The 14,794-nt window shown below is 36.1% G+C and overlaps 1 protein-coding gene across 3 annotated transcripts in view; it reads right to left on the minus strand.

The window, feature by feature from the left end:
• Nucleotides 1-14,794, minus strand: part of GPHN (gephyrin) — a 303,175-nt gene that overhangs the window by 231,728 nt on the left and 56,653 nt on the right. The gene's annotated exons all lie outside the window — the stretch shown is intronic.

Raw genomic sequence — 14,794 nt, forward strand, 5'->3', positions numbered from 1 at the left:
GAAAACTAAAAGCTAAGGTTCAAAACGTAGCTTATTTGCTTTAAAACATTTATAAACAAATATTTGTATTACAGACTTTTAAAGAATTTGATAAAGATGAAACAGTACATGCAAACTTTTTCTAGAAAACAAAACTTTTGCCCACTGTCACTTCTGTAATTATAGACCTTTAAAATTTGTAAAAGCTAGGAAAACCAACTAAATGTGCAAAAAAAAAGGTATCTCAATAATCTCATCTCACATTTCCAAGAAAAAAACAGGCAGCACTTCTCTTCTTCATGATACTGATCACTACCCTCTGGGCTCAGCCTTTCAGCCAGTATTTTCATATATTAAGGACATTAACTTTAGTGTTTCCATTTTAACTTTGGGTGAAGAGAGGTTATACATCTTCAGATGTCTTCTAAAAGGCCTTATTTGTTTCCTTTCTTTTTTTAACAAGAACAGAAATACGCAAGAGAAAACAGTTGTTGTCAAAATCTCATTATAACATGAGTACAGAATGGAAGAGACCTAAGAAACTTACTCAAGAAAATGTTTTTAAGTGACTAAATGGAACGCAGGTCCAAAAATCACTAATCCAAATCCATCGTTCATGACTGGTAAATAATAAAACTAACCCATAATCTGGAAAAGACACAAAGCTCTGTGCAAGACAGAAGGAGGCTATGAACCCTACTTATTTTTTGAAAGATGTTTTCTGAAATAATTTACAGTTTACAATGTATTACATACTTCATAGAGAAGGAATGTTTTCCCCTTGTAATTCTGATGAAGATTTATCATTTAAAAATGAGCATACAATGACATACTAAATAAAGCTAAAACATTACATTTTTGTACTGGTGCACTCTGCAGTTCTAAATCAGTGCATAAAGGATTAAATTAGTTCCCTGAAGAAAATTCAAAAATCAAAGAGAAAATATTAATGAATGTATGCAAACATCTATACAAACATGCTTTACTCACACTTTCAACTGGCCAGACATAAATTGGACTTCCTCTGGAAACCAGACAGCTCCACTGAAGCGGTGTTACGATGGAGCTGAGCTGCAAAGGCTGCCAAGCTCAGCTCTGGAACTGAACTACAAAATTAATACTAACATCAGCTACCTAGACTGAAGTATGGGCAAAGCAACTCAAGTGTGCCTACAAATTAAGCCCTAAATATATCCAGTATGAATATTCAGATTTAGAGTGATACTAATCAGATACTTGTTCCATAGTCCTGAACAAGGGGCTATATTTTTCAAATCCAGCAATTTTTTTGTGTAACAAAGCACTTCTCTTTGCCCTGTAGAAATAAATAATATTTTTATCTCAGTCCTGTGATTTCAGTGGAATAGCCATACTTAGAGCAAAGGAAAAACCAGCTCTACTTATTATAAACCTATGCATTGCTAGAGTTTTCCAGGTCTCTCAACTACCAGTCTATTTCCATTGGTTTTATCTCCAGTACAGAGCTGTAACAAAAAAAAAAATTACTACTTCAGAATAGTTATCAGAATTCTCATGCTCCTGACACTTCTTGAAGCTGTGGTTAGCTAAAAAGCCAATATGGTACAAGACAAGTAATTAAAAAGCTCTTGTAGTGGGTATGAGTAGACAGTTCTGTGGAAGAAGGCTGTGCTCTGCATCCCATATGATACTCCTAAGTAGAAGACAGCCAACAGTGGCTGCCAGAGGAAGCTCTTGCTAGACAGACACCATTCTGAGACCAAACCCAACAAAAATCTGCCACTGAGCTAAAAGAAAATGCTAAGCAAAATAAACAGCTTCTGGCATTTCCTGTTTATTTTTGGAGGGCTCCTCAGCCTTTAGGATCAAAGGCAAGGTGATTGCAGCATGCAGTGAAGACAGATACCCTGGGAAGCCTGAAATCATTAAAACACTCATTTAGACAGAAGGAGAAAAGATAAGCAAGTATAAATTCAAAGCTGGAAAAAAACCCCATCTCCTTGTATACCTTCTCAATTACTGTAACTCCTAGTCACCTTCCACAAGTCAATAAGTGACATGCCTTAGATTCTTCCTCTTTTAATTTGTATTTCCTTTCTCCTCCTCTGACTGTGTTTCAACTATATTTTTAAACCACCACGCTCCTTATACTCCTCATTACAAAAGAAAGAAAACTACCTTCCAGCTGAAATAGAGAATGGAAATACGTTAATCTTTGTTGCTCTCACTCAAGATTCTGCTTCACTACCTTGGACAAGCACCAGAGAAACATTTGTGTGCACTACATCCTTGCTGTAGACACTCTGCTGTGTCAAAGTATCAGTTATCAACCACATATATCATCCTTAAGTTCAGGTGACAAGCTAGGTGTGCTGACCTCACTCTGTCTGGTACCTTCAAGTTACTAAGACCCTGAACTCAGGTTTTTTTTATTTGGAGGCTTGTATAGAGAACAGATAGAAAAGAATGACTATCCTTCACAGCTTTTATTGCATTATTAAAATGCTTCAAAGCAAACTTTCTTAAGGGCTTATGTCTAACTTGACCAGGTATTATTACTGCAATTTCATTATTTAGCTGAAAGGTAATTAATTCCACAAAAGCCCTGTGACTGGTTGCCAGGAGTGAGCAGTCTTCCTGCCAACAGGATATGCTAGACAATGGTAATTGGAGATGAGAAAATAGAAATCACTAAAAAGGAATTCTAATATTTCCAACCTCAAACACTTAATGAGATCTGTACACAGAATTCAATCAATAATACCTCTGTTCCAGATCAGACTCACAAAAGGTTTTGCTTCTGTCAAGTTTTGTACCACCACCTTTTATGTGCTGTTTTAATCTGCTACTAGTTTTCTCTAATCTGATCTCAACCATAATGAATCAGCTGTTTTCTAAAAATGAGAGGAAAAAAAATACGAAACCCAGTGGTAAGTACTACAACTGAAGTAGTAAATGGACCAAAAAACAAAAAAAGAAAACTCAAAACAACAAACAAATTTTCATTTTCATGTTTCAGAAATATATTTCATAAAATAATTTTTCACAGATTTCAGTACTGACATCCTGACATAGTCACATTTCGCTGGGACCTAACATTCACCAGAACTTTCAGAAGCACAAGTTCTCAAAAACTGTCTAGAAAAGACAAGGTGGGCAATAATTCAGTTGCTGCTTGCCTGGAAGAATGGACATGTAACAAACCTAGCACAACTCTCCTTCAGTTAGATGCTTGCAGACAGCTCTACAAGTCAGACAGTAAAATAACAGAAATTGTGTGAGCCACACCACACAGTCAAGTGACCTGGTACTCTTTGTTTTGGATTAAGCTGACAAAGTTTCAGAGTTTTGTCCAAATCTGTAAAAAGTTAGAAATATTATGTATACCTGAGAGACAGGCCTGAAGTTAGTGCATCTGTTTATAGCTGTACATGAGTAGCACCAAGGGAAAGCTAACACTGAAGGGCAACAGAGGCTTTTTCATCCACTTACCAACAAATGTCTAATCCACTGCAAAATTAAAATCTCAAACCACATTAAGGTTGGCTAGTTGCACCAAGATACACACTTGCAAAACTACCGCTGGGTCTTTTCCCTGTACTCATCCTCCTCATAAACCCTGCAAAATAGATTGTCCTCTTGCCCATGTCGAGGGAAACACTGTGTTGGGAGCTTTATGGAAGTTGTATTTGGAGATTTAGGGACTTTAAACAGGACACGCACACTCTATTTGGTCTTGTACTTAGATGAGGCTTGAGAAGTCTGTATGTCAGCATGAGTGGCACTGCAAGGGAACCTGCCAGCATGGCCTAGGTGGCACTGTGCTAGGATAGAGATGCCCTCCCAGAATCTCAGGAGAGAAGAAATCACTGTTATACAAAATAAAAGGCATGACGAGAGAGAAAAGTAACTTCTCCCTAGACAGCATCTGTCCAGCATGCTGTGGGAAAACCTACCTGGGATCCATCTGAAGCTGCAATGAACATGGGGTTCCTAACCTCTAAAGGTACATAAGATTTAATCATTATCTGTATTCCTCTTTTTATTCTTTCTTACCAAAATTATTACTTTATCATGACGCTTATTGCCCAGTCTTTCTTACTGAGATCCATAAAGGACATTGCACCATCTCCCTCCCCCTGGTCAAAAATTAATGCAAAATTGAACAAAAAGAAAAACAGCTAAGCTACACAGCCTACATATCATCTCTTTCATTATTTTCATTATGCTTTTTTCCAGTTCTGCCATTTGTGCTCTCAATGTTACATATAGCTATACATATTGGTTTAGATATCTCCATAATCCATCTACATATAATTATATATATACAGGATTCTCCTATGTTATGGGGAAAAATAGGGGTTTTTTTATTCTACGAATGAGTATAATGAAATCAGAAACAGTATTTAGCGCAATCACTCTAAAATAATATTTAACTAAATGCATGTTGAAATTGTAAAAAATTTTAAAGATACACTAAAACTGTGTTTTGCTGAGAGAGAGACTTGTACTTACATTCAACTGTTAATTAAATGCAAGTCCAAAATCATCACATAACTCAACAATGCACATAAAGTATAAATTCTGCCAAGACACAAAGACTACGAAAAATGAATGGGTAAATCCATAACAGCACTGTAACACTTCACAGCTAGAATTCCAAAAGGCACTCCATTCTCCTGTGAAGCCATGCGTTGCAAACAGCTACTCACGCTATCAAATATAAACAAAATTTTGCACATATCTGAAAGATATGTTAAATTCTGAAATCAAGTTGTTTATTCAACCCTCTGTAAGTAATTGGAGACAAGTAGCAATTACAAACTTATTTATTTTTCTTAATTTAAGAAAGTTCATCAGAAGATCTAAATCACCATTACAGCAAAAAATCTAAAGTATTAGTGGAAGACAGGAATCAGCAATTTTGTTTCATTCTAACAGAAAATTGAAATAAACCACAAAAGAAAAATAATTCCAGAAGAGTGACAGCTGCAAAAGTAAAGGGGACATCTGAGATTAGTTTCAGGACTGACAGACTCTTCAAAAAGCAAGCTGTTAATGCTAACATTGCACATTCAAACTTGACAGAAGTGGTATCTGCAAACAGAACTATGCTTACAACCTGTCCTGAAAGGTACTGAATACAATTTCTAGGAAAATAATAAATACTAACACATCTTTTAAACTGGTAAAGGGGTAAAAAAAATCAAAAGAGAAAACAGTGGTAGTGAGCAAGTTCCTAAAAACCCATTCCAGTAAAAAGCGATGGAAATAGAGAAGAGGCAGAAGAAAGAAGTAGAGAGTGGATAAACACATAAGAAGTGAATAAAAAAATGGATAGACACCAGAGGCTATCCTGGCAAACTCTCCCTTCTTAAGCTTCTCACCTTAAAATAAGAGCTGTTTTTCTCTCTCGTACCATATACAAATGACAACATTTAACATCTTCATTTACATTAACTACCCTATTGAAATAAATGGTAACTGCTGTATTTCACTTTGTGAGATAATTCTTAAAACCCTGATATTTAAGACTATTTGAAAAGGGCCATGCCTTCACCAATATAAACTAAAATGTTGCACTTTGGTAGGATATTTCTGTTCTAATTTTACTGCTTTTATTTCTCTGAACGTGGCAGGAAAAAAAGGAGTGGAAGATTCCAATTTCTCAGTTGGTTACAATCAGTGTATTCTACATCCATGATCACACTGCTGCTTGACCACTCAGACTGTTCCCATCCAGGCAGTAGATATTGTCCTCAACTAAAGATTCCAAATGACAGAACAACTCAGGAGCATTCAGGCAAAGCCTGAAATAGCAGTAACAACACACAATTTTTCTTAAGGCAAGACTGAAATAACATGATTGGTTCAGAAGCGGAATTTAACCTGATTTAAGGTGAAGTATAAATGTAAAATAGAGAAGTAGAAAAATTGTCAGGAGAAAAAGGATTCTGACTGCATTTATAGTCATCTGATAAAACTAGACTGTAGTAGAAAGTCCAAACTATTGGCATGCAGTAATGTTATCCAAAAACTATAATAAATAATGCATGCAAAGTCTATCCTGTTTATTTGTTCTGAAAAAGAAGGAAAAGCTTCTTTCAGGAACTCCATTCCTTCTTTGTTCCCACCTACCCACTGCCAATTGCTGCTTCTTCTGGTACTTTCTTGCCTAAGGGGAATTATGAAGAGGGCAAAGGAATGAATACATCTGGAACCATGCCTCCAAATAAGCACTCAAAATCCTGTCTGTGTATACACTAAGGCCGTCTGCTTCAGAGTGACTCCCAGGCCACAGCTTGTGCAGTTTGAACCTATGTGAGACATGATTGTTTGCATTAGCTGTGACATAACAGCCCAAAATAATTCTAGCAGACACCAGGCCAGCGATGCAGCCTCTAAGCACTTGATTATTCAAACCAGCCTCTCTTAATCCTCTTTTTAAAATTACAAATACATATATTTCCCTGAGTTTTGAGCCCTTTGGGCTTGACACTTCTCCTGTTTTTTTCAGAATACTAACGGATAGAAATATCGCAATTTTACAGATTCCCCTGTAATAATGCAACTCCAGACATAGGTAGTTTTAAAAGGACATTCCCATATTTCAACAGTTTATCGCACTGAGTAATACACAAAGTCTAGCATTCAGTGTAGGAACACAATTAGAAAAACAACTCTATCAATCCAATATTTAATAAACGTACTGTGTTCATTGGACATGGTATAGTGGTAGGCTTGGCTATGTTAGGTTAGTAGCTGGAGTTAGTGATCTTAAAGGTCTTTTCCAACCAAACCAATTCTATGACTACTATTTAATTTTAAATTATTAAGCATCTGTTCTTATTATTTTTCATCTTTTCACATAAGCCTCAACAATTACTCAATGAGAGAACTAATTTATCAGACCTAGATTTTGGTCCACATGGCGTCATCTCAAAAAGACAGTGAAATCAATGTCTCTACAACAAAGAGAATGTAAAGAAAATGGATGTGTAATTGCTTGAAGTTCCAGTGCAGTTTTCAGTATTTAATAATAAAAATGTATGCATTTTAACCATCAGTCTGTATATTCATATGTTTGTTATGGAGATAAAATTGAGATAAACTTTAACTTAAAACTTTTGAATAGTGATACTAACTCCCCCCAAATTATTAAGACTAGCAGGTAAACTTATGAAAAGTAACAGTTACAGTATATCAGAATATCCCCAACCATCTGATGAAGTTATTCAGAAAACAAGAGTGAAGTGCTCATTTAAAGATATTTATTTCAGCTTTATTGTAAATATGATTCCGGAAGCACAGGTTTATAATACGCCAATTTGAACCACTGTTTGCAATACCGTTTTTCTTTCCATTTTCAGTATCTGCAATGTATCTTTATTACTGAAAATGAATGCTGTGTTTGTACAATAGTGTTTGTAAGGACCAGCATATATTAATTCCCTGCAGGAGTGACAGAAAAAGCAAGAAGCAGAGTTTGATTTACAGAATTCATATATAAACTGGAGATAAGATTTATTTCCAATCATGACATCAGTTGACTTAATGTGCACTGTTTAGTGCTGTTACGAAACATGACTGCTTCTCATAACCTTATCCATAATTAGGCAACTGATGATTTGACATTTTAAACTCAGATATAAAGGAAAAAGATTTAATAATATAAAGATGATACTTTTATACAAGAGTCTTAAAAATTTTAACAGGTAGCCAAAGATTATGTAACGATGGGGGCTGAATGCAGAAGTATATCACAGGAAAAAAAATCCTAACTTCAATATACAGCTTTTTCGGTTCCTGCTGTAGCATTCTGTGTACCTTCAGATATACCCTACACTTTCATAGAATCATAGAATGGTAGGGTTGGATGGGACCTTTAGAGATCATCTAGTCCAACTCCCCTGCAAAGCAGGGTCACCTAGATCAGATCACATAGGAACATGTCCAGGCAGGACTTGAAGACCTCCAAGGAAGGAGACTCCACAACCCCTCTGGGCAGCCTGTGCCACTGCTCCGTCACTCTCACGGTGAAATAAGTTTTTTCTTACGTTTAAATGGAACTTCTTACGTTCCAGCTTCATCCCATTACCCCTTGTCCTGTTGCTAGCTACAGTAGAAAAAAGGGATGCCCCAACTTCCTGACATCCACCATTTAGATGAGCAATAGAAATATGCATTACAGGGAAAAGAACTACAACAGACAACAGAAGTTCAAAATATTTCTTTGTTTCAATGACAGCAGTACACAGTTGCCACTGCAAGTCCTTTACTTACTAGCTCATATACATCATTGTGAATTCAAGTAATTCAGTTTTCTGTGTAGTCAGTGAAAAATATGTTCACAATAAACCCATTGAATTTGATGAAAATAACACATTTCTCAAAATTTTGACAAAATTGATGGGTTTTATTTACACTGGGCTACAAATTAGAAAAAAAAAGAGAAGCCTGTTGTGTAATAATTTGAAAAAAACTTTTTCAAGAGCAAGAGATAAATGTCTTAGAGCACACATTTCTTACTGGAAAGCCTACTTTCATTATATATAGCAGTGATTCTGCAAGAAATAACAAAAAGGGAAATTTATTTTTGTTATGTATTCCATGTCTAGTAACCATCCCAGATGAGAGCACATAGTTATGAAAGCTATATTAGGAAAGTAAAAAGGAGAGCTCCTTCAAGATTGTAAATTACACAATGTTCCTACAGTTTAACAGCACTGACTGTTGAGGTTCACATCTTGCAGACACTCATCTCAGTTTTCCTCTTAATCTTTGCTTTCCAGAGATTATTCTGTGTAAACAGTAGTAGCCACATGTGCTAGCATTTTCCAGACATTCAAGACCACATGGTCCAACACTCCAGGGAGCTCAGACTCTGAAGACAGGCAAGCAGGTGGACATAAGTCAGGGAAAATAAACAAAAAAAGTAAAACGAAACAACTGCATTCACTATTGGCATTGACCTGTAAGCTCTGAACATGACAAGCTAAAAGGTTGATGGCTGGAGCAGATGAGCTCTCCTAGGTTGTGCCATGCATTGATGTTGGAGCAGAAAGCAGAATTGTGGAAAAAAAGAGTGATAAACAAGCAAGTACAATGTTTGACAAGAAAAATGTAAGCAGAAAGTCATAGTTGTATATCACCTTTCACGTTCAACTTCTGTCATTTCACAGCTTCTAAGTAATTCCTTTTATTATGCTACTAGGGTTTTATTAATCAAATCACTTGGGCTATGTCAAAACATTAGTTTGTTACATCTCACCCACACAAAAATGTTTTTTTCAACAGAAAGGCCATTCTGTTTCCTTCATCAAGGATATCCTTTGAAGAATGTGATGGATGTAAAAATATACTCCTTGCTGAAAACTTGATGGAAACTCTGCCCCATCATCTCGATCATTAAGTAAGATGTTAAACAGGACTGTGCTCAGTATTGACCTCTAGGGTACAGTGCTAGTTACTCGTCTCCAACTAGGCTTCATGCTGCTGATCATTGGTGGTTCTATCAGTTTTTTGGTCCAGACATTTAATCATAAAATTTTATCTTGGTCAAGCACAACTTCTCCCTGGTGAATCCATGTTGACTACTCCTAATGACTTTCTTGTCCTTCATATGTATGGAAATTTCAATTAAACCCTCTTTACAAATCCCCTTTCAGGAAGCCAATGCAGTTGGAATACTAATATATACCTGTGAAGTTCTATCTTTAGAGCAGACAAGTAAGAGAAGCATCAGGCATTGGGATATAGTGAGCAATCCTAATGCTGTGCTCTGAATTTCAAAGGATAATGTTTAGCAACAGGTAGCTGGGCTGTGGTATTTGTTCAAAGTCAGTCAAAGCCTAAGGATTACAGACTTCTAATCAAGATTAGAACTGGTATGTTCATATTGAAGAAATCCCTTTATTAAAGGCATTGAGCTACCAAGAGCATATTTCTACATAAAAATAAAATTAGACCCTTTAAGGACACTGGGGTCTCTCTTGCTACGTGTACCCCAGCTCTCCTGTTAGTGACTACCAGGTCGACTCTGCCTTGGCTTCCCACATTCTACTCCTTCCATTCTATTTTCAGTGTAAGCTCTTCCAGTAGCAACCATGTGCCCTGTCTGATCTAAATTTGAACCACTAGGTGCTGCTGCAACACTGATAATACATAAATACAGCACAAACTGTCCCATAAAATCACCTAGGAGCCTTATGGGAAAGATTGACCTTCAAACAGTACATGAGAACTCACCTGTAATGTCACTAAGCAATGTCATCCTTTTGCCATGCTGCAGCAGGAAACATGCAGTTTCTAATCTGGAGAGTGATCTTCTGTTTTTTTCTTGTACTACAAACTTTATTCACTTATCTGTGACTCAAAAGCCACACACGAAAATCAAGCACAGGATTAGACCAGTTGCCATTGTGATCTCCTTCTAAGCTAAGCATATAATGGCCATCCCAGGGTCTCAGGAGAGCTCACTCTCACACCTGAAGCTTCCATGTAGCAAGTAACATGTTGCATACTTGCTGTTTAAGGTAAATTACTGGCAGCCTGGCCATCAGTCAAGACCCTTCTTTTGGATCTCCAATCTCTGAGAAACCCTAGCAATCTCAACTCTTCCCTCACAGAACATTTATAAGCATTACTAGTTTATCATAACTTCCATGACCTGGAGTTCCAAATGAGGAGTTCTTGCATTCCCTTTGGCCATATCATGTATACCCAGTTGTTAAAAAGTTTCTAATTCTACTAACAAATGCAGACTATGCTGCCACTACCAGACCAGCACTACCACTACTCTCCAAGAAATTGGTATTATTTGACCAAAACATTATGACACTAATATAACAGGTATGTAAATAAGATTTGTGAACAACACATACAGCTGTAACCATAAGACTCTGCTGACATAGACAAGGCAAACTATTATTTTTTAATTTCTGCTTTGCTTTTTTGCCAGAGCAACTGTATTCCAAATTGAATTTGAAATAAACTGTCTCTTGTGGGAGTCAAATTATGGATTTTAAGTGGACTCTTTCGGTTCTGTAATGCATAGTGCTGACACTTTCCAGAGGTCTATTTTCCAAATAAAATCCAAGAAAGGGAACACAGAGATTTCCATTCTATATAATAATTCAAATTATCACCTCGTTACACAATCACTTATTTTAAGAGCTATTGCCTTTAACAATGATAAATAGTTCTAACATTTAAATACTTGTCTGGGAACAAATAAAGAGTACATAGGAAAAGCCTGTCTAGCTGATAGTTACTAGTGTTAAATTCCTTTTATCATTCAATTTTGATTGAATCGCTGGAGGTCCAGGATAAAAGTGTTTTTTAACTTTTAGTTTCCTCCTAACATCACAGAGTAAGTGGGTTTGTTTTAGGAGGGATTAAACTTTTTTTGTTTTAGGAGGGATTAAACTTTTTTGTACTGCAACCAAAAGCCTCAAAATCATTCCTGAAGGAAAGGGAAAACACTAGCAGATTTTGCTTTGGAACATTCTTTTCTATCCTAGTGAAAAAATGTGGAAAAACTGCAGAGTCACATAACCACACTGCCAAAGACCCTACTAGTCTCCCTACAACAAAGGGGAGGTAGGAAAACTATTAGTAAGAGGCAGTTGACTGACTACACTTGGGCTCTGCATAAACCTTTCGGTTTAGATGATAGCTGAAACACATCTCTGATCTTTCCTGCTTCCAATGTAAATAATTCTGCACGGGAAGACTTGACATCAGTTGTCATTTTTTACTCTATATCAATTAATATCATTAGTTTGACCATTTTACAATACAATCCAAACAATTACACACAGTAATTCAATTCATCTGTCAGTAGGGATCAATTGACCAGCCTGCAGAATCTGGTCCAGACACTGTTGCCCCAAGAACAATACTATTACTAGGATGAATTAAAAGGATATTCTTCTGATGTTCTAGCAAGTCTGTTCTCTTCTATTCATGTCATGTTTAAATAGTTTTCTGCAGGACAAGATAAATCTTCCAAACACATTTCAGCATCATAAGTTTTCTGTTTAACAAATACACAGTAACTAAGGAGTTCTGTAGGGTAAGTGGCAGTGGCATAAACCTGACAAATTGAACCAAATTCTCATGCACTACCTACCATTACTATTTGTTTAATTCAATCAAGTGAAATCTACATTTTCTTTGCAGGAAAAAGAAAATATAGTCTTGTTAAATAAACAGAGTTTTGTCTCAGCAAAGTCTACTTGTCAAGGCTGAATTTCATGCTACTTTTTGTTTGCCTCCCTATTTTTAATTATTCTTGTATTAATATTTGTTGACTACTGTCCTTGAGTTAAATTAAACAGCCTGGTAATTCCACCCCTACCTAAAGATAAGCATAAAAATTTGCTATTTTGTAGTTATATGACAGTCTGTCCAACTTAGTTAAATTAAAATCCCTGCTACCTGCCTACAAGACTGGACTGTGCAGAAAAAAGCAATCTTTCTCTAGTCCACTTAAACTGCTGGGATAAAATTCCAATGTTTAGGCTGCAGATTGTAATCAATATTTGTGTCTAAAGTGTCTCTTTCATTATCTTCTTTGTTTTTGTCTAAAATAGTAAGCTTCTAAATATGAATCAACACTTCAGTGGGACAGAAGAGCTCTCCTGGATCAGAGAGGAATTTCCTTCCTTAGAACATTTGTCTCCTTGCCACCAATTTGCTATGAATCACTGGACCAAGTCCCTTTTATATGTGGTGCCTGACCTGAGCATCTCTGTAAACTAGTCCTAAATGGCCCTGCACTTCTAACAGCTACAGTCATTAAGGCACGCTGAAGAAATGAAATACAGTATTAATATGAAGAATTTAGAAAACTGGGAGGTCTCAAAGCACACATCAAAATAATATGAAACTTTTGACCAGATAAACTTTAAATCTCCACTCCTTCATCTGCCATTTGTGGAAAGGAATAATATTTCCCTATATTAGTAAAGATAAATAAAATCCACTTTTAGACAATCTGACACACTAAGATGACAAATTACAGAAAGCCTGGCAGCAATTTTTTTTTTAATCAAATGTGAATCAAATATCTTACCAGCCATGAGAATGCTGCTGAGTACAGTAAAAGAAATACAGCTTTCCAGTTATGAGGTAGCTAAATCTCTAGCAAAATGTTCCATCCCAGACTCCACTAAGCCTTTGCAGATCACAGTAAAACAGACATGAACACATTTGGTGAATTGCACACGGAAGTATAATTTTTCTTTGATATTTTAAAAGTAGTGTGATCACTCTGGAAAAAAGTATCACCCTAATAAATTCAAATATACAACCGAGATTAAAAAACATTAAGACTACTCTGAGTTCTCTCTTCAAAGTTTTAAGAGCTAAGAGATGACTTTGCATGACCTCATTCTTTGATACTTTAACACTGAATGATTACATATAAACAAAGTCAGATGCACTGTATGCATGCTGTGTTTTCAGACTAGAAGAAACAGAAGGCATTTTCATATTCCCTATACTTTAAGAGTACTTCAGAATAATAAAGTAAGACTTGCTTGCAAAGGGTTCAGCTATGTTCATGATACCTTCTATTTATTTTCACTACATGAACAAAAAAAAATGGCAGAGCTGTTAAAGTAGAGTCAGGAAGATTAACAAGTCTCTTTACCCATTCCTCCAGAGTCTGACTAGTGCTCCTCCTGCCCAAGGAAGAATTACTGAAAATGAAATCAATAAAAATTAAGTTTAAAAGATATAAGTCAACTTGAGGAGTTTCCAAATCCCAGAACAGTTTCTGAATCCCACCCTTTCACATCCACTTCACAGCTCAGACACGGTAAGAAAGTCATTGTACCAGGTTCAACTTATCTTATACCTTCACTCTGGAAGATGCTGCTTATAGTCCTGAAGCACTTGTTGAAACAGCAACGGTATATGCCTTTCCCAGTGCATGAGATCAATCAGGGTTAGTACTTAAAGAACTTCCAAAACATTTATCTCCTGCGGACACTATGCTTAAAGGTCAGAATTTGCCTATGTAGAGATTCTACGCTAATCACACACTGATAGGATTAATACCCAAAATAATTTATTATGAATGCTGACATTCTCCTTTTCAGTTATACGTCTTCTCTGTTAGTCTTTAAATACCTAATAAATAGATGTAATATGTAAATATTGTTTAGTTGAAGTCCTCCTCTTGGTTTTACTGACAGGTCAATGACAAGTTCCCCCTGACCAGACACCACAGGCTGCAGAAATCAGTTGTGTATGCAGGAACAATTCATTCTTAGGACTTCTCAATAGCAGGAAATAGTCTCTATTTAGAAATAAAGGTAGATGAAAACTGGTGAGCAGATTTATGTTAGGACTATATATACATTTCATAATCACAAGGAACATGAATACACAAGCCAGCCTTTTGCTTCGCAGGTTAGGGTAGCTGGATATAGTACCCTTTAGCTCCACTCTTTACTATTCTTTTACTTTCCTACTGCAAGCACATTTGTGTTAATGCTTAAATAGTCATTAGGGTACATCCTAAGAGAGGCTAACTAATAGCAATCCCTCCTATCCTGAGTAAGACGCTGGACACGAAAATCCCAGTCCCCATTCCAAGTACTTATTTTCATAAAACAAAACCAAATTTTTACTTATAAATCATCCTATTACATATCTAATTTTCTATTACTTACATATTTAATTTTCATATAATTATTAAATTAGCTCCTAGAACCACAGTTCAATTAAAATATTTTTGTAATTGTTCCAAAGACCATAATTGAGCACTTCAACAGGAAAAAACCCCAACTATCTATAATAAAATTAGCTTCTCTAAACAGTATAA

Source organism: Colius striatus, chromosome 6 (genome assembly GCF_028858725.1).
Source record: "Colius striatus isolate bColStr4 chromosome 6, bColStr4.1.hap1, whole genome shotgun sequence".
In the NCBI taxonomy this organism is placed as follows: Eukaryota; Metazoa; Chordata; class Aves; order Coliiformes; family Coliidae; genus Colius; species Colius striatus.